Raw genomic sequence first — 26,564 nt, 5'->3', positions numbered from 1 at the left:
TTAACATTTTGAAGTGGGAGGTAATTTTAAATTCACTAGGATTTCCTACAAATTTGGGAAGTCTATTTTATAACATGGAAATTTTTGATCAATAATTTAAAAACAACTGAAATGTAAACTAGAGTTGGTTGATGTATGATTCAAATTATATTCTTTGGAAACAAGAGATGACCTTAGGAAAACTTATGGAATGTATATAAAGTTTGTTTTATTCTTTTCCCCATAAGGCCTTCTCATCCATCGTCTCCATTTTCATCTACTGTTTCTCTTGTTCTCCCCACAACCCAAGAGCATTTCTCTTTAATCACTCAGATATTATAGTACATTCTTCGCATCTCGCATCTTATACTCCATCAGAATGTACCTGTCGTGTGTCTCAAGACTAAAGGTCATTTTCCTACTATTGTTTATGGGGGGACTATTAGAATAAAATACTTTTGTTTTGAAAAGGGCACTATAGGGACAAAATTAATTCAAACGTGTCCTTTAAGGTTAACTAGAACTCTTCTTTATGAGTATCATGTAGTCTATTATGTTATTATAGTCTCTTATGTGTATGACTCTCACTTCCATTAAGTTATGAGATAATTGAGATTGGAGAATCATGTCTGAATTATATTTGTATTAACCCAGTATCTACCATATTATTTAGCACACAGTAGGTGGGCGATGATGATAGTGGGGTTATTATGTAGTTAAACAAATCACTGAATTTCAAACATGATAGCAAGATTATTTGAAAGTGTGGAAGGAGGCAAGATATTGCCTTTCCTTAGAACTGTAATTCACTGATTTGGGATAAATTATGCTTGAAGATAATTTTAAATAGTAAGACTTTAGTAGCAGATATTAATTTCATTCTCAAAAACTTGCTTGCTATTTTAAAATTACTTTCAATATATAGTTTTGGTTTAAACAGTAGATTGGAACTTATCATTTTGAAGTGCAATTTGCTTGACCTTTGCCCACTTTTCAAGAAGATTATGTTTATTTTTTATTAGTGCCAATTTTAAATAAATTTTTAGTCATTAGCAGATAAATTGTATTTCTCCCATGTTTATAGTATTGATAAAGTAAAGAGGTATTGCTTCTCTTGCTTTTCACACTTTTTAAAGTATTCAGAATGGTCAGAAGTCTTCCTGTATAGCAGCTCAACATATGATTTTTAACCTGCCACTAAACAGATTCATATAAAAATTGGGGGCCTTCAGTTTTTTGGCCTAGCTGTGTAGAATTAGTTCTTTCTGAAAGAAGACAGAAAGAAGACTGCTTTCTTCAGTGATGGGTCCAGAAGATTATCCTCCATGTGGAGAATCTTTCCTCCTAGAAGCCTCTTGGCCTCCCTCTGGCCATGATCCCTGATCTCTGGTAAAACCTCACAATGATAGGGTTTCATGTTTCTGTGGACACTCGAATATTTTTTCCTTCTCAACAGTCTGATTTTTTTTTTCCAGCCAGTTGATGATTTCAGTGCATTTATTTGCTCATTGTTGATCTTTCTTTGAAGTTTCTTATCTTCTCCTGAAGACTTTATTTATTTTTTAACATCTTTACTGGAGTATAATTGCTTTACAATGTTGTGTTAGTTTCTGCTGTATAACAAAGTGAATCAGCTATATGTATACATATATCCTCATATCCCTTTCCTCTTGCGTCTCCCTCCCACCCTCCCTATCCCATGGATGCTTTCCCTGATGTTTTTCTTATGCTTATACTTGAACTTAGCAATCAAATAGTTAAACAGTATTTTATCAATGTTTTCTCAACCCAAGTGGGAAAAGTGATGTTTCTAGCTGTGGAATACCTTTAAAGATTTGATCTGCAGTAAAGAGGAGGGACGTATCAAAGTTGTTTCCTCTACAGTCAAAAGTCAATACATTTTCTTTGACATTAGCTTCTTGTACAAGCCATAAATAATGCTAGTGGCATTTGCCTCATTAATAATTCTGAGTATTTTGAAACTCTCAATACTTAAAGCATCATTGTGATTTCTTGTGGGGAATGTTTAAAGTAAGTTGATTATCCAATGATTGTTTTGCTAAAGATGTCTCAAGAGTGTGAGAAAATTCTGCAATTTTCTTCATCTCTGTCAGAATCAGAGAAGGTACCTCTACTGGACATAAGCTTTTGGTCTCTTCTTCATGTTCATAGAGGATTTTTGGCCTTCCTGTATCAGTCACTACCATGAAAAGCCATTACCTTACATGACTATACACATGCATAGTCAAATATTTCACCCAATGATAGGGCTTAAAATTTTTATTGATGTGATTCATTATAACTTGATTCTTTGTAGCATCACTGGTTGATTTTCCCACACACGGGAAATGACTTTGTCTGGGTTGTTCTGTATGCCTGATCATTGATAATGATCACCACTTCTATCAGACCACTGAAAACAGATGGCTTCAAAAGTAGTGTCATCTGTGCAGGCCTTGTCAGCATGATTACTGGAGAGGATAGGTCCATCTTTTTGGAAAGTGACGCAAAGAACCTGGAGTGCTTCTTTATTTAATTGAAAATAATTCTTTTTCCTCATAATTTTACCCTTCAAGTAAGTCAAATTTTCATTTAGACTGAAAGAACAAATTCTGGAGTCACACAGATTTGTATTTTGCATCTCAAAATCCTAGGTCAAATTATTTAATCTTGCTGACTTGATTTCTTTACCTGATAATTAAGATAAAAATACTATTCATATCATGGGACTTTTTGTGAGAAAAAGCTATGGAAACATACACACTTGACATAGTGCCTCATGAATAGTAAAGGTCCAATAAATATTAATAGATGTTATGGTTGCTAATGTAATTAATATTGTTATAATGAGAGAGACCTCAGTGAGGAAGGGTTTTTTCCTAACACTTATACCTATGTACACTTTGTATCCTGGGGAATCCTATTTTATTTACATATAAAGATATAAATGAAAAACTGAAAAACATTTAAGAATGGTAACAATAGCCTTTACATGAATGAATCAAGCAGTGTTCTTATAGACCATTTTTATATAAAGCCCTTAATATAAAGAAACTCTTAAATCATAGTTTTGTGAAGGCAATGTTATAGGAAACTAAAGTAATAATTTCCATGAAGATAATTTCCTGGCAATCTTATTTGATGTAGGAGAAGAACCTGAAGCATTTAGATGAATAGATGGCTACTTAGCATGTACCTTTTTCATTCTAAGGTTTTTTGTCAGACTCACTTTTTTTTTTTTTTTTTTTTTTTTATATTTTATTTTATTTACTTATTTTCTATGGCTGTGTTGGATCTTCGTTTATGTGTGAGGGCTTTCTCTAGTTGTGGCAAGCGGGGGCCACTCTTCATTGCGGTGCGCGGGCCTCTCACTATCGCGGCCTCTCTTGTTGCGAAGCACAGGCTCCAGACGCGCAGGCTCAGTAGTTGTGGCTCATGGGCCCAGTTGCTCCACGGCATGTGGGATCTTCCCAGACCAGGGCTCGAACCCGTGTCCCCTGCATTGGCAGGCAGATTCTCAACCACTGCGCCACCAGGGAAGCCCCAGACTCACTTTTCATAGAGTCAGATGTCTATTAATTCTAGAGTGAGGGCTCTGGCTACTGATGGAAGTGTTGAGTTTTGGTGTTTTGGGTTGAATAGGAATTTCTATATATGCTTATAAATACCAACTATGCATTTAAGATCTGGTTGAAACTCAAAGTGTCTGACCTGTAGCATTGCCTTCGTGGAGGACCATCCTATGCACCTACTGCTATGGACTGAACTCTGCCCCTCAAGCCTCAAAATTCATATGTTTGAAACCATAACCCCCAAATGTAACTGTATTTGGAGGCAGAGCCTACAAGGAGGTAATTAAATGCGGTCATGGCGGTGGGGCCCTGATATGATGGAATTAGTGTCCTTGTAAGAAAGACATCAGAGAGCTCACTCTCCACTGTGTAGGGCACAGTGAGAAGACAGCCATCCCAAAGCCAGGAAGAGAGCCCTCACCATATACACAATCAGACAACACCTTAATCTTAGACATCCCGGCCTCCAAAACAGTGAGAAAATAAATTTCTGTTGGTTAAGACCTCCAGTCTATGGTACTTTGTTATGGCAGCCCGAGCCGACTAATACACCTCTCAGTGGTGCTGAGCTGTAGGCAGGTTTGAATATACTCAGGTGCCTAAGTAAATCGTTATTGGAAAAAAGGCTTTGCAGCATATACCTAGAAAAGACAATTTTGAACTGGAAAACTATGAGGGAAGGTGATAAAAATTAATTAAACACAGAATTTTTGCCTGATCTCTGTTGAAATTATGATTTTGAGACAGATTTTGTCCTGATGGGTAACAGAGGATAATAGTAATTAATATTAACACTTACTATGTGTCAGGCACTATTCTAGGCATGTAACATGCATCACCTAACTTATTAATCATTACAACAAGACTACATTGTAGATATTCATATTATCCCCATTTGATAGATGAGAAAACTGAGGCACTAAGCATTTATTTGTCCAAGGAAATTGAGTTAGTAAATGGTACGTGAGACTTAACATAGGCAGTTTGGCTTCAGAGTCTGCACTAATAACTACCTCATTGTGCTGTGCTAACTAGGTTATTTGACCTTTTGAGTGAAATTTAAAAAAACACTGTCCATTTGCATGTTGAAGAATGTGAAAAAAAAATGACTGAGAAATTCTCTCTGACAGTCTTTGTCCTACAGCGATTCTTACAAAAGCATTTTAGACTCTGTGTTACGTGGGTCTTTATTTCCAACATAAATTCCTGGGACTTGTTCTAGAAATTTGGATCGAAAATCCTAAAAGTGGAGTCCAGGAATCTGTATTATTAAACCACTTCTGACACTATATTTTGAGAAAACATAGCCTATAAATTTTGCTGTAAACAAGGTGGTAAAATGTTGTCCTCATCAGAGGAAAAGGCTTTTCCTACTTGTTACAGACCTTTACGTATCCAGCCAGTTAGTCTTTACAGCAGATGAGATATATATATATCATTACAAAGAGGGAAACCCAGCTTTGTGTTGTACACTATATTTGAAGTGCTATCTTCTGTGTTCCTACTTTGGTTTTCATAGTGATAAAACAATAGTTTTTAACAAGACTTAACTATCTGAAATCTGTGCTGTGAAAATAAAATTTGAAAATGGTCTATTTGGTGAGAAACCAGCAGACACTGATTTAGTGTGTCTCGTATAAGAAATAGACAATGAATGGCAGAACCCAAAATATCACAGAATAGTAAAAATCTTGTCAGTCATGTAGTTCTCATCCAGTGCACAAATCTCTTCTAGACCATTTGCAAATAGCGCACAGCCAGCAGAGATATGGAACTCCCTATTTCCCAAAGCAGGTCATTCCACTTTCGAACACTGTGAAAGATTCTTCCTTATATTATAATGAAATCTGTCTTCCCCATTTTCCAAACTTTTGCTTGAATTTTGCCTCCCAGAAGCAATCACAAAAAGTCTATTCCATTTCCCACATGCAAGCCCTTCAGATATTTGAAGATAATTGCTTTGGTTCTTTTACTTCACCTCTTCACTCTACCATCATCGCCCATCTCTTTGCTTACTGCCAAGTTCCTATGGTAACTTTTTGTAATGAATGAAAAACATATTTTCAATATGGTTTATAGTTAAGTTTGCTAGAAGGTTGTAGTGTTGTTAAATTTGTCTGAATTTGTAGTAATTTATCCCAGTGTTATAGTATGATGTGAAGACGGGTGGGAGCCAAGTATTTTTCCATTCACTGTCGTCTATGAATGGAAAAAGTAAATATGACATTTTTCCTATCATTTTGTTGAGAATTATTTTCTTAAGCTGGTTCTACAATGACGGTAGTGAATGAAATACGTGTCATGGTTGTAAAATAACCTTGTATGTTTCATTTTGATTCATTTTAACTTAGGAAAAAACATTAGCACAGAGTAATATTTCCTTTTTAAAAAGCAAATGAAAGTTAATTGGAATCTTAGAACCAATTGAAACTTTTAATGATACTCTATTAAATCTTCAGTATACCTCTTACCTTGGTGAAGGTTATTCATAAAAATATTCAGTAATAAGGTTTTGTTTTTATACATGGAAAGTATTTAACTGCTTTAATAATCCATGTACACGTTAGCCATAGAATTCAGGCAATCCTTATGATTCACAATTCTGTGTGTTGATAAATCTAAAAGTATAGTACTGATTATATTATATATACGTAAGGCCGTTAAACAAATGTATCTTATCTATTTGTCTTTTTCTTCTTTTTAAATTTATTTTATTGTGGGGAAAGCACTTAACATGAGACCTATCTTAAAATTCTACGTGTACAATGTGTTATTGTTGACTATAGGTACAGTGCTGTACACCAGATCTCTGGAGCTTATTCACCTTGCTTGACTGAAACTTTATGCCTGTTGATTGGTAACTCCCCATTTCTCCTTTCCCTTGCCTCCTGGAAACCACAATTTCACTCTTTGATTTTATGAATATGACTATTTTAGGTACCTCATGTAAGTGAAATCATGCAGTATTTGTCTTTCTGTGACTGACCTACTCTGCTTCGTGTAATGTCCCCAAGGTTCATATGTGTTGTTACATATGGCAAAACTTCCTTCACTTTTAAGGCTGAATAGTATTCCATTGCAGGAATATACCACATTTTCTTTGTTCACTTATCTCTTGATGGACATTTAGGTTGTTTCTATCTCTTGGTTATTGTGAGCAGTGCTGCACTGAACATAAGAGCTAATATTGCTTTGAAATCCTTCCCTTTGGATATATAGCCACAAGTGGGATTGCTGGATCACATGGTAATTCTATTTTTATCTTTTTGAGGAACTTTCAAACTGTTTTACGTAGTACCTGCATTATGTTGCATTTCCACCAGCAATGTGCAAGGGTTCCAGTTTCTCACCATCTTAGTGAATACTTGCTGTATTTATTTTTTTTGGATAATGGCCATCCTGACAGGTGTGAGGTAGTATCTCATTGTGGTTTTGATTTGCATTTCCTTGATGATTCCTGACATTGAACATTTTTTTCGTTTACCTGTTGACCGTTTGTACATCTTTTCAAGTCCTTTGTTCATGCATTGTTTTCCTGACCTTGGTGAGCATCTTTATGAAAGTTATTTTCAGTTCTCTGTCAGGTAAATCATATAGTGCTGTCTCATTAGTGTTTGTTTCTGAAGATTTTTCTTGATCTTTTGTTTGGAACATCTTTGCCTGATTGTTCAGTGAAGAGATATATTACCAAGAATTCCTGTTTTCCTTTGACTCTTAATGCAGTTTTGACTGTCTTTATGTGATCAACATAGTTATTAATTTCATTATCATGTAAAAATTATCAGAAATTCTGCAAGTCTTTCAAATGAAATTATATTTTTCTAAAATGTAATGGTGTTCAGGCACTTAAGAAAGGTTGTTATGCAACTTAATGAGACTATCCAATAAATGTAGCTTTTGATATCAATTCATTTGGTAAAGATTTGTATTTTTAGGAAGGTTTAGGCTGCAAGTCACAGAAGACCCAAATCAAGATGGCTTTTAAATATCTTTGTTTTATTCTTCTGGAGAGTTGTAAATGTTACATAACTTCCTCCAGGGTGCCATGACTCATCAGTCTATAGATTTCAGGTTTATTTATAGTAATCCTTTAGCCAGGGCTGTCCTAAGAGCACTCTAGATAAAGTCTCTTCCTCCTAGTAAATGTAGCTAGTCTATTTATCTGAAGATCCCATTGACAAAGAGATTAACCTGGGTCACATGCCTTATTTTTTCTCCCAAAGATGCCTTCCAGTAAAGGGGGTGAGTGGATCATAAGCCATCTTTTCAACTCATACTTCCTTACAAGGGATACAGGGTTTAGGGTTGGTTAATTTAGTGGCTCAAAAACGACACTGAAGGCCCAGGTTCTTTCCAACTTTCTTTTGTACCTCTCTAATTTACCAAATTGTAGCTTGTATTTTTAATAATAGTTATATAGTTCTTTGTTAGGAGTAGATTCGGCTACATGTAATAAAAAATACATTAGATAAAACAAAATAAAATTTTACTTCTCTCCTACATAAAATAAATCCAGAAATAGGCAGTCTAAGGATGATTTGAGGGTTTAAGAAGTTCTCAGGCAGGTTCACTTTTTTCTGCTGAGTGTGTAGAAGGGAAGAAGAATAATATCCATTTTCTACTAAGTCTTCTTAATACAAAGTATCATGTAGCTTTCCAGCTGTAAACTTATTGGCTATAATCAAATGGCCACACAAGGGGGAGTTTTTGTTTGTTTTTAGCTAAGTGTCAATGAGACAATCTCAAAATAGTGATTCATATTACTAAGGAAGAAGGGGAGAGTGGATAGTGTGAAGAAACTTGCAATCTGAGCAAAGCTTATTTTACCAAATTTCATTCTCTTTAGGTCAGGGAATATACATATTTTAGTCTTTAGTGCATCATTACATTACCTAACACATTGCCTTGCTCAGAGTAAGCACTCAGTAAGCAAGTGCTGAATACATGAATGGATGAAGGAAAGGAAATGGACACTCTAATAAGATTTTATTACGAGATGACATTTTCAATTCAAAATTGTTATTAAACACCATCGTTATACATTGTATATGTAAGTGCTTCATTTATTCTCATTATTTAAAAAGACGTATTTTTTTTAAACATCTTTATTGGAGTATAATTGCATTACAATGGTGTGTTAGTTTCTGCTTTATAACAAAGTGAATCAGTTATACATATACATATGTTCCCATATCTCTTCCCTCTTGCATCTCCCTCCCTCCCACCCTCCCTATCCCACCCCTCTAGGTGGTCACAAACCACCGAGCTGATCTCCCTGTGCTATGCGGCTGCTTCCCACTAGCTATCTATTTTACATTTGGTAGTGTATATATGTCTATGCCACTCTCTCACCCTGTCACATCTTACCCCTCCCCCTCCCCCTATCCTCAAGTCCATTCTCTAGTAGGTCTGTGTCTTTATTCCCGTCTTGCCACTAGGTTCTTCATGACCTTTATTTTCCCTTAGATTCCATATATATGTGTTAGCATACTGTATTTGTTTTTCTCTTTCTGACTTACTTCACTCTGTATGACAGACTCTAACTCCATCCACCTCACTACAAATACCTCCATTTCATTTCTTTTTATGGCTGAGTAATATTCCATTGTATGTATGTGCCACATCTTCTTTATCCATTCATCCGATGATGGACACTTAGGTTGCTTCCATGTCCTAGCTATTGTAAATAGAGCTGCAATGAACATTTTGGTACGTGACTCTTTTTGAATTATGGTTTTCTCAGGGTATATGCCCAGTAGTGGGATTGCTAGGTCGTATGGTAGTTCTATTTTTAGTTTTTTAAGGACCCTCCATACTGTTCTCCATAGTGGCTGTATCAATTTACATTCCCACCAGCAGTGCAACACTGTTCCTTTTCTCCACACCCTCTCCAGCATTTATTGTTTCTAGATTTTTTGATGATGGCCATTTGGACTGGTGTGAGATGATATCTCATTGTAGTTTTGATTTGCATTTCTCTAATGATTAATGATGTTGAGCATTCTTTCATGTGTCTGTTGGCAATCTGTAGATCTTCTTTGGAGAAATGTCTATTTAGGTCTTCTGCCCATTTTTGGATTGGGTTGTTTGTTTTTTTGTTATTGAGCTGCATGAGCTGCTTGTAAATCTTGGAGATTAATCCTTTGTCAGTTGCTTCATTTGCAAATATTTTCTCCCATTCTGAGGGTTGTCTTTTGGTCTTGTTTATGGTTTCCTTTGCTGTGCAAGAGCTTTTAAGTTTCATTAGGTCCCATTTGTTTATTTGTGTTTTTATTTCCATTTCTCTAGGAGCTGGGTCAAAAAGGATCTTGCTGTGATTTATATCATAGAGTGTTCTGCCTATGTTTTCCTCTAAGAGTTTGATAGTGTCTGGCCTTACACTTAGGTCTTTAATCCATTTTGAGTTTATTTTTGTGTATGGTGTCAGGGAGTGTTCTAATTTCATACTTTTACATGTACCTGTCCAATTTTCCCAGCACCACTTATTGAAGAAGCTGTCTTTTCTCCACTGTATATGCTTGCCTCCTTTATCAAAGATAAGGTGACCATATGTGCGTGGGTTTATCTCTGGGCTTTCTATCCTGTTCCATTGATCTATATTTCTGTTTTTGTGCCAGTACCAAACTGTCTTGATTACTGTAGCTTTGTAATATAGTCTGAAGTCAGGGAGCCTGATTCCTCCAGCTCCATTTTTCATTCTCAAGATTGCAAAAAGACGTATTTAACACCAGTTCTTTTCACTCCAGAAGAGAGAAGTTGTCCATTTGTTTACTCATTATAATGGGAGTATGAACATTCTTTATGTGCATCATTCTATATTAATGACGCATGGAACACCACAGACATTTAAAAACAACTTTGGATAAACATGGGTACGACTTGGTTAGGGAAAGTAGGACTCAATCTGTAGTTTGAAGAATCTATTTTGCTTAAGTCAGAATTTGGAGAAAGGAAGAAGATGGAGGTGAGAAGTAAGGATGGTGGTGCTAAATAAACATCACAAGTTAATAGGCAATTATGGAACCCAGCCTGTCTGATGGATCTTTGGTTCTGGAATCTAAAGTTTGATATATACAATATGAAATACCTTGGATTTCAAGATGAATCTGCATTTCTTTTTAAACGTTGGAAGCTTTAATAACACTTGACAAAACTTTCATGTGGGGAAAATTCATTTGGACATCAGACTAGCCTAGCTAATTAAACATATTCTACTCTTATTTTGGACTTTTGGAATTCTCTTAGTTAACTGGAGGCAGGGCTTGTTGTGATGATTATAGATTCCTACCTCAAAAGTGTCTTCTACATCTGTGACTCTATTTCTGTTTTGTAACTAAGTTCATCTGCACCATTTTTTAAGATTCCACGTATAAGCAATATCATAGGATATTTGTCTTTCTCTGTCTGACTTGCTTCACTCAGTATGACAGTCTCTAGGTCCCTCCATGTTGCTGCAAATTACATTATTTCATTCTTTTCTATGGCTGAGTAATAATCCATCGTATATATGTACCACATCTTCTTTATTCATTCCTCTGTCAATGGACATTTAAGTTACTTCCATGTCCTGGCTATTGTAAATAGTGCCGCAATGAACATTGGGGTACATGTATCTTTTTGAATTACGGTTTTCTCCAAATATATGCCCAGGAATGGGATTGCAGGATATATGGTAGCTCTATTTTTAGTTTTTTAGGGAACCTCCATACTGTTCTCCATAATGGTTGTACCAATTTACATTTCCACCAACAGTGTAGGAGGGTTTATTTTTCTCCACACCCTCTCCAGCATTTATTTTTAGTAGATTTTTTTGATGATGGCCATTCTGACTGGTGTGAGGTGATATTTCATTGTAGTTTTATTCGCATTTCTTCAATAATTAGTGACGGTGAGCATCTTTTCATGGGCCTCTTGACCATCTGTCTGTCTTCTTTGGAGAACTGTCTGTTTAGATCTTCTGCCCATTTTTTGATTGGGTTGTTTGTTTTTTTGATAATGAGCTGCATGTGCTGTTTGTATATCTTGGAGATTAATCCCTTGTCAGTCACTTCATTTGCAAATATTTTCTCATATTCTGTGGGTTGTCTTTTAATTTTGTTTATGGTTTCCTTTGCTGTGCAAAAGCTTTCATGTTTAATTAGGTCCCATTTGTTTATTTTTGCTTTTATTTTCATTACTCAACATTTTAAATCAACTTTACTCCAATAAAAATTTAAAAAAAGAAAGGAAGAGATTTTTCACGAGTTTGGCAAGTACGTTACTAATTAAAGGGATAAAATATGTATTTTAAAGCATTATTGGTTGCAGAAAAACAATATATACTCATTGTAAGAAAATTTTTAAATAAAGAAATGTACCCCCCCAAAAAGCTATAAAATAAAATTATGCAACAAAGAGCTAAAAAAAAAAAGTCATCAACTTATCTGTAGAAAAATATTCTTTAATTTCCCTATAAGCAGAGGTTTATTTAGAGAGAAACCAATGACATTTAATTTGCAGGGCCTTTCACCACATAAGACCCTTCTAAAATCTTACGAAGGGCAATAGAAATATCTTCTCATGGAAAAAATGTCTTTTTAACCTGAGAAAATAAGATTTTTTTTAATAGTTTTTGTAAAAGAAGGCTTCGTAATTATATAAGCTTTAGCTCTTATAAAATCTAATTCTGCCCCACCCACAGGTTGAACTACCTTAGAAACTAGCAAATTATAACCCCGTACATATTAACATTGTTCTTTATATCCAGTAAGCATTCTAAGAAGTTTATGTTATTGAATTAAATTAAATATCTGGCAGCCTTTCAGCTAACTGAGAAAAACCTTTCAATGTGCTGAAGATAATTATAGTTAGCCAGAACAGTTGTAACTAGAGTTGAGGAGTAATTTAATAGAGTTATTATTGAAATTATTTCTGAATCATAATGAATATATGTTTCCCTAGGAGGGTATTAATGTGGTTGCTGGACCCAAACCTTGTCCATAAAAATGATTTATTCTGGATACCCTCACAACAGCTTTCAGGGGAAAGTAATAAAATATTAATGCAAAATATTAATATTAATTAAAATACTAATACAAGGAATATTTACTTTTTATACAACTTTTACTTACAATGATAAATATGAAAGGACTCTTGTTCTGTTGCCACAGTTCAGTGTTCTCTTTACATACCTGAATGCACATACACACTCAAAACATATCTAGCATTAGGTATATGATTAGAGTGTGCTGGACAAATTAAACTCACAGTACTATATTTAGGAAAAATTTTGGGAGTAGTTTCTATAATTCAAAATTCCCAATTCCCAGACTTGGTGATGAGAGTTTTAAAAACAGACCACTCTGTCTTATGAATGAAGGTACATGTACGAATCCTAATAGATCAAATTCAGCAGTGTGTTAAAAGAATAATATACCATATTAGTAGTGTTTATTCTAGGAATCCAAGGAGAGTACAATATTAGGAAATCTAAATCTCTCATAATTGACTAAGGAAAAAGGAGTTATTGTGAACAGATACCAAAATGGAACTGATTAAACTAAAAACTCATGCCTGATTTTTAAAAAAAAGATAAAGCAAAACAGATTAAAACTAGAACTATAAGGGCACTTTCTTAAATTGGTAAGTATTTATTAAACCAAAATCATCCCTTTAGTTTTTCATTCTTAAGAAACTAAAGGTGATCCTATTTAAGGTAAGTAAAAGGCCACACTTTCTACATTATTTGCTGATAGTTTACCACATTCTGGATGTCCTAGCCAATATGAAAAGATAAGAAAAAGGAAAAAAAAAACAGGTATAATATTGGAATAGCATTTGTGGGTGATCTGAATGTCTATTTTGAATATCCAAGAGTATGAAAATCGTATTAGCACTAATTAAAGTGGTTAGTTACAAGAAACATATATTACTGTCAATAACTTTCCTACATAACAGCAGTAACTAAATAGAAAAAATAATGCACAAAGAACAACCCACTGGCAACAGCATTAAAACAGCAAAATTCCAAGGAATGTGTGCTATATAAAGAACAAAATTCATAAAACTTTATAAAGACATACTCATAAAACTTTCAGGTCTTCAAAGAGGACTTGAAATAAGTGAGTATGAACCTTGGTATTGTAAAGATGTAGATTCTCCCTAAATTAATCTATAAATTAAATGTAATTCCAATAAAATTTCAAAAGAATAGAAGTGGCCAGTTAATTCTATAGACAATCTGGAAGAAAATAGTCAAGAAAACAGAAAAAATAATGGGCAGTTTCTTAACCACAAAATAACAATAATTCTATCTGTATTATACTAATAAAATAATCTATTAGCCTATCAGGACTAATAGATTTTCATAACAGTATAAAATATCTATATATCTGTATTTGTATCTATGAATATGGTTATCACATTTTGCCATATTTTTTGATGTATAAAATGCAGTAGTATACAAGATGTCTTAATTTTATGACTATTTTTGAAAATATTAAGTAGTTTTGTCATAGAAGCATATACTAAAAATGATTTTAAAGTGTCCCTTTATAATTAAACCTATTATTTTGTATATTTAATTAGATTGTATTATATGCTGGAATCAATAGGAAATCATAAAAACTGGAGGTGTAGTCATATTCTGCTGGAAATTATGACATACATTAAAAGCGAATAATGGTTCTGCAATTTAGTGAACACTGAAAACTAACAAGCAAACCAAAAAATTCTCAAAAAGATGAATAAATTCTTGAATAACAAACCACAGTACAAGTTATACAGCAAAATGTTCCTTTCAAATGAATTTCAATATCATTCTTATTCTTTGGGAAAAGTATTGTGTTGAATGTTAGTACACAGCCAAATTCAGGGGGAAAAAGAGATTCTATTAGGAAGTGGCATTTCAAAAACTTCATATTGACAAAATGGTTTGCAGCCTATGGTACTTATAATGGTTTTAATTTTTATCCTCAAATCCCAGAGGATCATTATTTTCAGAGTTAGGTAAATCATAATTCCAAAATTGGAAAACCCTTCATCCCTGCAACAATCCAAATTGTCTTCATTGCTGACATTCACTGTTTCAGGACCTGGGTCACCAGAGTCACCACATTGTCCTGGTATTATTAAGGACATCTCTAATTCCATTTTAAAAATGGTTCTATTACTCTTTTTTGTTTTACTCAACTCTGACATTTAACACACTCCAACTTTAGTAGTATTTTAGGTCTCATCCTTTATCTATAACTCTCACTTTAAAATTTGGAGGTAACATTTATTTTTCTCACTCATCCTCCTTCAAATGTGTTATTGATTGACACATCTAAGGGTAGAAGTTTGCTGGTTAGTTTGGTGGGTAGTAATTCTCTTCTTAACAATTTCTATCATATGATGCCAGGTTTCTTTAATAGCCGGATGCTTGGACAACACTTGTGTCATCATAATTTCATTCCTTCCTCATTCATCCAATGTTTGCATTAGACTTAGGTAAACAGATATCACTTATCAGGATGTAAACTATTTATGGTTTTATCATCTTGCTTAATGAGGAACAGAGAGACTTTTATTGCTCCAAGATGTCATCAAGATCCTGTCTCTTTACATCCTTATATTCTGACAGCTCAGGATGTTGGATTTTCATTCCTATGCTTGTTGCCTCATTATTAAAAGATGACTTTGGGCTCCAGACATCACAGACCCATATAGAATTGCAAAGCAAGAAGAAAGAGAAGGGGTGATACTCTCTTCTAGAGTCTATCTACCTTATTATAAACAATTTCCCAGAAGGACTTCAGAAGACTAGCCCGTGTGTGAAATTGTCAGGACTGGATACACTGGTCACCACTAGCTACAAGGAAGGCTGGAGAAGTAAATGTTTGGTGGAGAGGGGGGCATTTGTGATAGCCCATGAGAATTCATTCCTAGGATCTGGGTACAAAATAGGATTCTCTTTCCAAGAAAGGGGCAGGGTATGGCAGGTAGGTAGGCAACTATCTAATGACTTTCTTTTAGGAAATAGAAAAGATGGCAAGTTTGTGCCATCAGCACAGCATACTAACACAACTTACAAATGCATTTTATCATCTGTAAGTCTTAATAGTCACAGTGTTAGCAATTTGAATAGTCGTAATTTCTACTCACTTTAAGTTTACCATCTTGTTTGATAACATATCCAATGTCAGAAGGGCTTTGTATTTGCTTGATATGTATGAAAGTTGAAAATTAGTTTGTTTCACATCATTGGTCAAAAACCTGTGAAATATATTATTTTCATAGTCACCTGATATCTTTCATGCTATTTTTGTTTTGACCTAAATATGTAGTACATATATTCTTAATAAATATGAAACCCCTTTCTTTATGTTGATTCTCCAAAATGGCTGATAACTTCTGTCCTTGTTATCATTTAAAACTGGTGAGTTGTCTTTTTTTTGGGGGGGGTACTGCATTACTTTAGTTACATGTCTCTAATACCATACTTTCAATTTCTTTTTTTATAACTTTACAATTTTACCATTGAGATTGTTTTGCTTTTTATTTGCTCCAAATTCTTATTTTCTTGGTTGGTTTTTGGAAAAAATATCACTCAGAAGCTCAATAACTGCATCCTTTGGGGGAATGGTATAACGTTAGACTTGATCCTAATGCTTCTGAGCCTTGGACAATAGTAGTGATAAATCTAAATCTAAAAATTTATGAGGAGTAACATAAATTCTACTTCTACCTATGTGGTTTATGACTTATTAGTTTTGCTAACCAGGTCTACCAATAAGATGTGAAAGTCTTTCCTTGTTGGACAATTTTGTATTGCTGTGCTCTATCTTTAATGGAATCATTGCTAAGCATCTCTGGCTTTTGGCTATCTGTGTCCGATTCATATCAAGAATGTTTTGGATGTAAAAAAATCTTGGTATACATTTGGGTAAGTGTGTGTGTGTGTGTGTATAAATATGTCTATGCTGACATTTTTTTACCATTTGCAATGCCATATTTTATTTTATTTTGTTTTTTTAATTTTTTAAAAAAATTTATTTTATATTGAAGGATAGTTGGTTAACAATGTTGTGATAGTTTCAGGTGTACAGCAAAGTGATTCAGTTATATATAAAACTTTTTAATGGCTGAGTAATATTCCATTGTATACATGTACCACATCTTCTTTATCCATTCACCTGTCGATGGCCATTTAGGTTGCTTCCATATCTTGGCTATTATAAACAGAGCTGCAGTGAATATTGGGGTGCATGTATCCTTTTGAACCATGTTTTTCCTCTGGATATATGCCCAGGAGTGGGATTGCTGGATCATATGATAGCTCTATGTTTAGTTTCTTAAGGAACCTCCATACTGTTCTCCATAGTGGCTGTACCATGCTGACATTTGCTAAGGTGGGAAAGAACGGATTATCAACAAATTATGTTTTGATAAATAATTTACAGTTGGCTTCTTAAAAGTTAGTTAAGTACCGCACACCATAACCACACGTAAGTTCAAAAAATAATTTTCACATGAATTAAAACCTCTAAAATAACTAGAAGAAAATGTAGCATAGTCCTTTTATAACTTTCAAGCAGGAAAATGTTACATAAACAACAGAAAAATCATAAAAGTCATGATTGGAATATAACTACATAAAAATGTACAACATATGTGCAGAAAAATGTGAAAAAGTTAAAAATCCAAGTAAAAGTTTGGAAACATTTTATATATATACATATATGAAATAGAGATAATAGAAAGAAATATCACTTGTTATTACTGTTGCCATCCTCGGTTTTCAGTGGTTTCAGAACTTGTTAGATAGCCGCAGTTGGACCAACACTAAATCTGAATTTGACTGTATTTCTTTCTCTTCACTGACCACCTTCCCTTGTGATTAGCCTGTAAATCCATAGTCTGGAACATCAAACATAGTTTCCTAAAGCTAGAAAAGTTCTCTGAGAAAATATCTGTACCGTCCAGTCTGAAATCACTTGGTCAAATCTCTAGGATGCAGCAGGATACTTTCCTCTTTCTTTTTTTACATTAGTACTTCATGGTGGGAGTGAGTAGGGTTTAGAACTGGACATGCTGCCAGGAAATTGGCCCTGAGCCTGGGACCTCAGAGACTGCACAGAATGGGGTGAGGAACTGCTGTGGGCACTCTTTCCTCCTTTCCATTTACTACAGCCATTGGCCGAGCTGCTGCAGGAGAGGAAATAGTTTCTGCCCAAAATGTGTGAGAAGAACTGGAAGTATGAAATATGAGGTACAGGACAAAGGGTCCCTGTGGTCAAATATTCCGAGGCTGCCCACTTGTACTTCCATTTTGCAAACCTCAGATAGGAGCTATATTTTGTGGTCTAAGATTACACCCAATAAACATGGAGAAAGCTAACCATTTTCTTTCTTATGAACACTGCCTCCTACAATCAAAGCTTAATCTGTAGGGACCATAGAAAATAGTTATTAATTGTGGAGGTGAGACCTCAACCTCTAAATTTACATGAGAATCTTCATAAAGCCCCAAATAAACAGGATAAAGCATTATCATAATTTTTGAAAGTTAAAAAGTATTGCTACTCTTCTCAGGAAGTTTGGCTTTCATTCCTACAAATGAATCTTCATTTAGTTCTGTATATGTTTAAATTAAAAGATTCGTACTATCACATTCTCTTTATTCCCTGGTATGGTTGCTGCTGTTCCTTTTGATTGTGACCGGCTAAAACACAAGCTGGACTTTTCAGTCAAAAGCCTTTGACCATGTAGAAGTCTTTTCCTATCCCAATAAAGGTGCTAAGAAACTCATGGAAACATCCTTCACATTTTTTAATCATAAGTACAAAGATGTATCCAGTTTGATCCAGTGGTCTAAAATCCATCTGTAGCTGAACATAGTGGCAAAAGACGCATGAGCTAGAAATCCTGCAGTATTTCCAAAAGTGTTCATGGTGCTGAAGTATATTCTAAAGTGGCATCTTAAAAATCAATTTTTGTAATAATATATCTTAGCAGAGGAGAAAAAAATAAGATTTTGGCTCCCTATCCAAATTAATTAAGAAGCAAATGTGCATACATTCACAAAAATAACTTACTAGGTACTTGTAACTTCCTTTGTTATACAAGTCAGAATTACATTAAGATCCTCTAGATTCAGATTGATTTTTTTCTGTCATTTAATCTGGTCCAGAAATGAATACTAATTCTCTAGAGTCACTTTCTTCTTCACCTCTCACATCCATCAAGAGTAACCTGATAATATGTTCATGGGTACAGAAATCTCTGATTTAGTCTGACAGATTATTTCTGTGTTTGGTCCAGGTATTTCTTAAGGTTTTGGGTGAATAGTTATTTCATTAAAGACATCTGAAGTAGCTACTTACTGGAAGGAATAATAGAAGGTCCCCATATGGGGTGAAGGGTGAGAGATTTAGGTAAGAAGAGGAGGGAAAACAGCACCAAAATTGTTCAGTTGTAGATGAATAAATGTTCACTGGATTGGACTTGGTTTCGGAAATTTGGGGTGACTCAGTTGTCAAGTTCTGGATGATGTTAGGCAACTTGATTTATGTCTCAGAATTTTAGTTTCCTCAAGATTATGGATTCTAAAAGAGTTTTTGCATGTAATATGCTTATAAACATTGTCTTTATTGCTTTCTTAATTTCCAAAAAGATCTTTGTTATTTTCTTTTTCTTGTTTTGTTGCCTTCAGATACAAAAATCTACGAGGATTAACTACTTCCGTAGAGATAGTCCATATATCTCGGTGGTATTAATGTAGTTTAATGAAATTTAAAATGATTCCAAGAATCAGAAGTCTGATATTTCTTTATTTTAACGAATAATTGATGTTCTTGGAAAGCAGATAAATTACCTTCTCCTTTGGTTCCCAGTTGTAACTCCAGCAGACAATTATTTTTAATTAACAGATTTCCATAATTGACTATGGAAAAAGATCATAAAATTTAAGCAAGACAGGTTCTAATAAGTTCCTTAAATATTTGTCAACATTTTGGCATCCTACTTGCCATTACATTTCAATTAACGCATACGTTAATAAAAGAATCAGCTGACTTTTGCTTTTGCTTTATGTTTTCTTTCATACCTGCAACAGAAAAGGGCATATTAGTAATACTTTGGCTCTCTTTGCTTTATTCTGGTGGATACTTGTTTAAAATGCATAATGATCAAATATGATTATACAAAATAACTCTCTGATCAATACTTATTTATTATAAACTGGTTTTCCCATTTATTACTTGAGGGACTTGTGGTAGATGCGCTGCAGAATATACACAGTTAAATACATCCTGACTTTCTATTATTCCATGTTGTATTACAGCCGCTGTGCTTATAGGTCACATATACGTTTTTAAAATTTTTATTTTATATTGGAGTATAGTTGATTAAAATTGTTGTATTACTTTCAGGTGTACAGCAAAGTGATTCAATTATACATATACATTTATCTATTCTTTTTAAAGTTCTTTTCCCATTTAGGTTATTAGAGAATACTGAGCAGAGTTCCCTGTGCTATACAGTAGGTCTTTGTTGATTATCTATTTAAATATAGCAGTGTGTACATGTCAGTTCCAAACTCCCAATCTATCCCTCCACCCTGCTCTTCCCCTGGTAACCATAAATTCGTTCTGTGAGTCTGTTTCTGTTTTGTAAATAAGTTCATTTGTATCATTTTTTTTAGATTCCACATATAAGTGATATCATATGATATTTGTCTTCCTCTGTCTTACTTCACTTACTATGATAATCTCCAGGTCTATCCATGTTGCTGCAAATGGCATTATATCATTCTTTTTAATGGCTGGGTAATATTCTGCTGTATGTATGTACCACATCTTCTTTATCCATTCATCTGTTGATGGACATTTAGGTTGCTTCCATGTCTTGGCTATTGTAAACAGTTCTGTAATGAACATTGGGGTGCATGTATCCTTTCAAACCATGTTTTTCTCCAGATATGTGCCCAGGAATGGGATTGCAGGATCATATGGTAGCTCTATTTTTATTTTTAGTTTTTTAGATCACATGAGCTGTTTATATATTTTAGAGATTAATCCCTTGTCAGGTGCATCATTTGCAAATATTTTCTCCCATTCTGTGGGTTGTCTTGTCATTTTGTTTATGGTTTCCTTTGCTGTGCAAATGCTTTTGAGTTTAATCAGGTCCCATTTGTTTATGTTTCTTTTTATTTCCATTACTCTGGGAGACGGATTGAAAAAGATACTGCTGCAATTTATGTCAAAGAGTGTTCTGCCTATATTTTCCTCTAAGAGTTTTACAGTATCCGGTCTTACATTTAGATCTTTAACCATTTTGAGTTTATTTTTGCGTATGGTGTTAAAGGATGTTTTAATTTTACTTTTTTTAAATGTAGCTGTCCAGTTTTCCCAGCACCATTTATTGAAGAGACTGTCTTTACTCCATTTTATATTTTTGCCTCCTTTGTTGTAGATTAATTGACCATAGGTGCATGAGTTTATTTCTGGGCTTTCTATCCTGTTCCATTGATCTATATTTCTGTTTTTCTTCCAGTACCATACTGTTTTGATAACTGTAGCTTAGTAGTATAGTCTGAAGTCAGGGAGCCTAATTCCTCCAGCTCCATTTTTCTTTCTCGAGATTGCTTTGGCTATTCAGGGTTTTTTTTGTCTCCATACAAATTAAAATTTTTTTTGTTCTACTTCTGTGAAAAATGCCATTGGTAATTTGATAGGGATTGTATTGAATCTGTAGATTGCCTTTGGTGGTATAGTCATTTTGACAGTATTGATTCTTCTAATGCAAGAACATGGTATATCTTCTCATCTGTATTATCTTCAGTTTCTTTCATCAGTGTCTCTTAGCTTTCAGAGTACAGGTCTTTTGTCTCCTTAGGTAGGTTTATTCCTAGGTATTTTATTTTTTCTGATGTGATTGTTTCTCTAATTTCTAAATGGGATTGTTTCTTTAATTTTGCTTTCTGATTTCATTATTAGTGTATAGAAATGTACTGTGTATTAATTTTGTGTATTAATATTGTATCCTGCAACTTTACTGAATTCATCAATAAGCTCTAGTATCAATAGATTACTGATAGCACCTTTAGGATTTTCTTTACATAGTATCATGTCATTTGAAGACAGTTTTACTTCTTCTTTTCCAATTTGGATCCCTCTTATTTCTTTTTCTTCTCTGATTGCCGTGGATAGGACTTCCAACTATGTTACATAAAAGTGGCGAGAGTGGGCATCCTTGTGTTGTTCCTGATCTTAGAGAGAAAGCTTTCAGCTTTTCACCATTGAAGGTGATATTAGCTGTGGGTTTGTCATATATGGCCTTTATTACATTGAGGTAAGTTCCTTTTATGCCTACTTTCTGGAGAGTTTTTATTGTAAATGGGTGTTGAATTTTATCAAAAGCATCTTCTGTATCTATTGAGCTCATATGGTTTTTATTCTTCAATTTGTTGATGTGGTGTATCGCATTGATTGATTTACACATATTGGAGAATCCTTGCATCCATGGGATAAATCCCACTTGATCATGGTGTATGATCCTTTTTTTGTATTGTTGGAGTTGGATTGCTTGTATTTTGCTGAGGATATTTGCATCTTATGTTCATTAGCAAAACTGGCCTGTAATTTTCTTTTTTTGTGTGTGGTATCTTTGTCTGGTTTTGGTATCAGGGTGATGGTGGCCTCATAGAATGAGTTTGGGAGTATTCCTTCCTCTGGAATTTTTTAGAAGAGTTTCAGAAGGATAGATGTTAATTCTTTTCTAAATGTTTGGTAGAATTCACCTGTGAAGCCATCTGTTTGTAAACTTTTGTTTGTTGGGCGTTTTTAATCACAGTTTCAATTTCAGTACTTGTGATTCGTCTGTTCATTTCTTCCTGGCTCAGCCTTGGAAGGTTATACCTTTCTAGGAATTTCTTCCTGGCTCAGCCTTGGAAGGTTATACCTTTCTAGGAATTTGTCCATTTCTTCTAGGTTGTCCATTTTCTTGGCATATTGTTGCTTGTAGTAGGATCTCTCATGATCCTTTGTATTTTTGTGGTGTCTGTTGTAACTTCTCCTTTTTCATTTCTAATTTTATTAATTTGAGTCCTCTCCCTTTTTTTCTTGATGAGTCTGGTTAAAGGTTTATCCATTTTGTTTATCTTTTCCAGGAACCAGCTTTTAGTTTCATTGATCTATTCTATTGTTTTCTTCATCTCTATTTCATTTATTTTTCTCTGATCTATGATTTCTTTCCTTCTACTAACTTTCGGTTTTGTTTGTTCTTCTTTCTCTAGTTGCTTTAGGTGTAAGGTTAGGTTGTTTATTTGAGATTTTTCCTGTTTCCTGAGGTAAGATTTTATTGCTATAAACTTCCCTCTTAGAACTGCTCTTGCTGCGTCCTGTAGGTTTTGGATCATCGTGCTTTTGTTTTCCCTTGTCTCTAGGTATTTTTTGATTTCCTCTTTCATTTCTTCAGTGATCAATTGGTTGTTTAGTAACATATTGTTTAGCCTCCATATGTTTATGTTTTTTTTCTTGTAGTTGATTTCTAATCTCATAGCATTGTGGTTGGAAAAGATGCTTGATATGATTTCAATTTTCTTAAATTTACCAAGGCTCGATTTGTGGCCCAGCATGTGATCACTCCTGGAGAATGTTCCATGTGCCCTTGAAAAGGATGTGTATTCTGCTGCTTTGGGATGGAAGACTCAGCTCCATAAATATCAGTTAGGTCAATTTGGTCTAATGTGTCATTTAAGGCCTGTATTTCCTTACTGATTTTCTGTCTGTATGATCTGTCAATTGACAAAAGTGGGGTGTTAAAGCCCCCCACTATTATAGTGTTACTGTCGATTTCTCCTTTTATGGCTGTTAGTATTTGCCTTATATATTGAGGTGCTCTTATGTCGGGTGCGTATATATATACAATTGTTATATCTTCTTGGATTGATCATTATGCAGTGTCCTTCTTTGTTCTTGTAACAGTCATATTCTTAAAGTCTATTTTTTCTGATATGAGTATTTCTACTCCAGCTTTCTTTTGATTTCCATTTGCATGGAATACCTTTCTCCGTCCCCTGACTTTCAGTCTGTATGTGTCTCTAGATCTGAAGTGGGTCTCTTGTAAACAGCATATATACAGGTCTTGTTTTTGTATCCATTCAGCTAGTCTATGTCTTTTGGTTGGAGCATTTAATCCGTTTATGTTTAAGTTTGTTATCAATATGTATGTTCTTATTGCCATTTTGTTAGTTGTTTTGGATTTGTTTTTGTAGGTCTTTTTTTCTTCCCTTCCTCTTTTGTTCTCTTGTCTTCTGATTTCATGACTAACTTTATTGGTGTGTGTATCTGTTGTAGATTTTCGGTTCACTGTTACCATGAGGTTTTGTTACAGCAGTCTATATATAAACAAGATCATTCTAAGTTTCTGGTCTGTTAATCTCTAATGCATTTCCAGTATCCTACATTGGTACTCTCCTTGCGATTCCTGGTTTTGATATATTTGTGTGTAGATGATTTCCTACCTTTACTGTATGTTTGCCTTTATCAGTGAGCTTTTTCATTCGTAATTTTCTTGTTTCTAGTTGTGGCTTTTTCTTTCCTGCCTAGAGAAGTTTCTTTAGCATTTGTTGCAAAGCTGGTTGGGTGGTACTGAATTCTCTTAGCTTTTGCTTGTCTGTAAAGTTTTGATTTCTCCATTGAATCTGAATGAGAGCCTTTCTGGATAGAGTATTCTTGGTTGTAGGTTTTTCCCTTTCATTACTCTAAATATATCATGCCACTCCCTTCTGTCCTGCAGAGGTTCTGTTGAGAAATTAGCTGGTAACCTTATGGGAATTCCCTAGTATGTTATTTGTTTCTTTGCCCTTGCTGCTTTTAATATTTTTTCTTTGTCTTTAATTTTTGCCAAGTTGATTACCATGTGTCTCAGCATGTTCCTCCTTGGGTTTATCCTGCCTGGGACTCTCTGCACTTCCTGGACTTGGGTGATTGTTTCCTTTCCCATGTTAGGGAAATTTTCAGCTATTATCTCTTCAAATATTTTCTCAGGTTTTTCTCTCTCTCTTTTCTTCTGAGACCCCTGTAATGCAAATGTTGGTGCATTTAATGTTGTCCCAGAGGTCTCTTATGCTGTCCTCATTTCTTTTCATTCTTTTTTCTTTATTCTGTTCTGTGGCAGTGATTTCCACCATTCTGTCTTCCAGCACACATATCTGTTCTTCTGCCTCAGTTACTCTGCTATTGATTCCTTCTAGTGTATTTTTCATTTCAGTTAGTGTATTGTTTATATCTGTTTGCTTGTTCTTTAGTTCTTCTAGGTTTTTGTTAAACATTTCTTGCATCCTCTCAATCTTTGCCTCCATTCTTTTTCTGAGGTCCTGGATCATCTTCACTATTATTACTCTGAATTCTTTCTCCAGAAGATTGCCTATCTCCCCTTCACTTAGTTGTTCTTGTGGCATTTTATCTTGTTCCTTCATCTGGGACATATTCCTCTACCATCTCATTTTGTCTGACTTTGTGATCACAGTTTCCGTTCAGCAGGCTAAAGGGTTTTAGTTCTTCTTGCTTCTGCTGTCTGCCTCCTGGTGGATGAGGCTGTCTAAGAGGCTTGTGCAGCCTTCCTGGTGGGAGAGACTGATCCCTGCCCACTGGTGGGTGGAGCTGGGTCCCTCTGGTGGGCATGGCTGTGTTAAGGGTTGTGTTTACTGGACAGCTGTGTTCTCAGGAAGACTGTAAGTAGCCTGTCTCCTGATGAGTGGGCTGTGTTCCTGCCATGTTGGCTGTTTGTCCTGAGGTGTCCCAGCACTGGAGCCTACAGCTGTTGGGTGAGCCCAGGTCTTGATGATAAAATGATGACCTCCAGGAGGGCTCACACCAATGTATACTCCCCAGAACTACTGCCATCAGTGTCTTTTTCCCCACAGTGAGCCATAGCTGCCCCCCACCTCTGCAGGAGACCCTCCAATACTAGTAGGTAGGTCTGTCCCAGACTCTTATGAGGTCACTGCTTCTTTCTCTGGGTCCTGGTGCACATGAGACCTTGTGTGTGCCCTCCAAGAGTGGATTTTCTGTTTCCCACAGTCCTGTGGAATTCCTGAGATCAAACCCTGCTGGCCTTCAAAGTCAGATTCTCTGAAGGCTCCTCTTCCTCCCATACCAGACCTCCAGGCTGGGGAGCCTGACGTGGGGCTAAGAACTTTCACTCCTGTGGGAGAACTTCTGTGGTATAATTATTTTCCAGTTAGTGGGTCACCCACTTGATGGTATGGGATTTAATTTTATTGTTATTGCACCCCTCCTATCAAGTTGTTGTGGCTTCTCCTTTGTCTTTGGATGTAGGGTATCTGTCTTTTGGTAGGTCCCAGCATTTTTTTTTTTTTTTGTCAATGTTGGTTCAGCAGTTAGTTGTGTTTTTGATGTTTTCGTAAGATAAGCTCACGTCCTTCTACTTTGCCTTCCTGTCTCTGTCCTTACTTATGATCAGTATTTAAATATTATGTGTGTATTTGTGTATATAGTGACAGATATATCATTATAATTATTATAGTATAACGTTCTGAAAACAAAGAGTACCCTCGAATTCCTATTTATTCTACTATACATCCAAAATATATCCCCAAATTTCCTACATATCTCTATTTTTGACTCCTGTGAAGTTCAGGAGTCCCCAAGACCACCTTCACTTCTGAAACTACTTGCGAGTTTGGGGACCCCCAGGGCAACCCTCATGTTTCATAATTTGTGGAAGAATTCACAGAACTCAGCAAAGCCATTTTACTCATGAGTGTGGTTTCTTACAGTGAAAGGATTAAAATCAGCCAAGGAAGAGGTGCATAGGGCAGAGTTCAGGAGAGTTCCAAGCAGAGAGCTATCCACTGTCCTCTCCCAGTGGAGTTGTATGGAAAGCATTTACTTCTCCAAGAAACAATGTATGACAATTTGCATAGAGTATTGTCACCTATGGAAAGTCACTAAGCTTTGGTATCCAGAACTTTTATTGGGCTTCAGTCACATACATATGGCTGACCCCAGTCTCTGGCCCTTTCAA

General features: G+C 35.1%; 1 protein-coding gene across 1 annotated transcript in view; it reads left to right on the top strand.

Moving 5' to 3' along the window:
- The window catches only part of TMEM232 (transmembrane protein 232), a 246,958-nt gene that overhangs the window by 50,129 nt on the left and 170,265 nt on the right, over nucleotides 1–26,564 (top strand). The window lies entirely within an intron of this gene.

The sequence above is a fragment of the Balaenoptera musculus genome, chromosome 3 (genome assembly GCF_009873245.2).
Source record: "Balaenoptera musculus isolate JJ_BM4_2016_0621 chromosome 3, mBalMus1.pri.v3, whole genome shotgun sequence".
Lineage (NCBI taxonomy): Eukaryota > Metazoa > Chordata > Mammalia > Artiodactyla > Balaenopteridae > Balaenoptera > Balaenoptera musculus.
The sequence above is the reverse complement of the archived record's forward strand: the minus strand, read 5'-3'. Positions and strand labels throughout refer to the sequence as shown.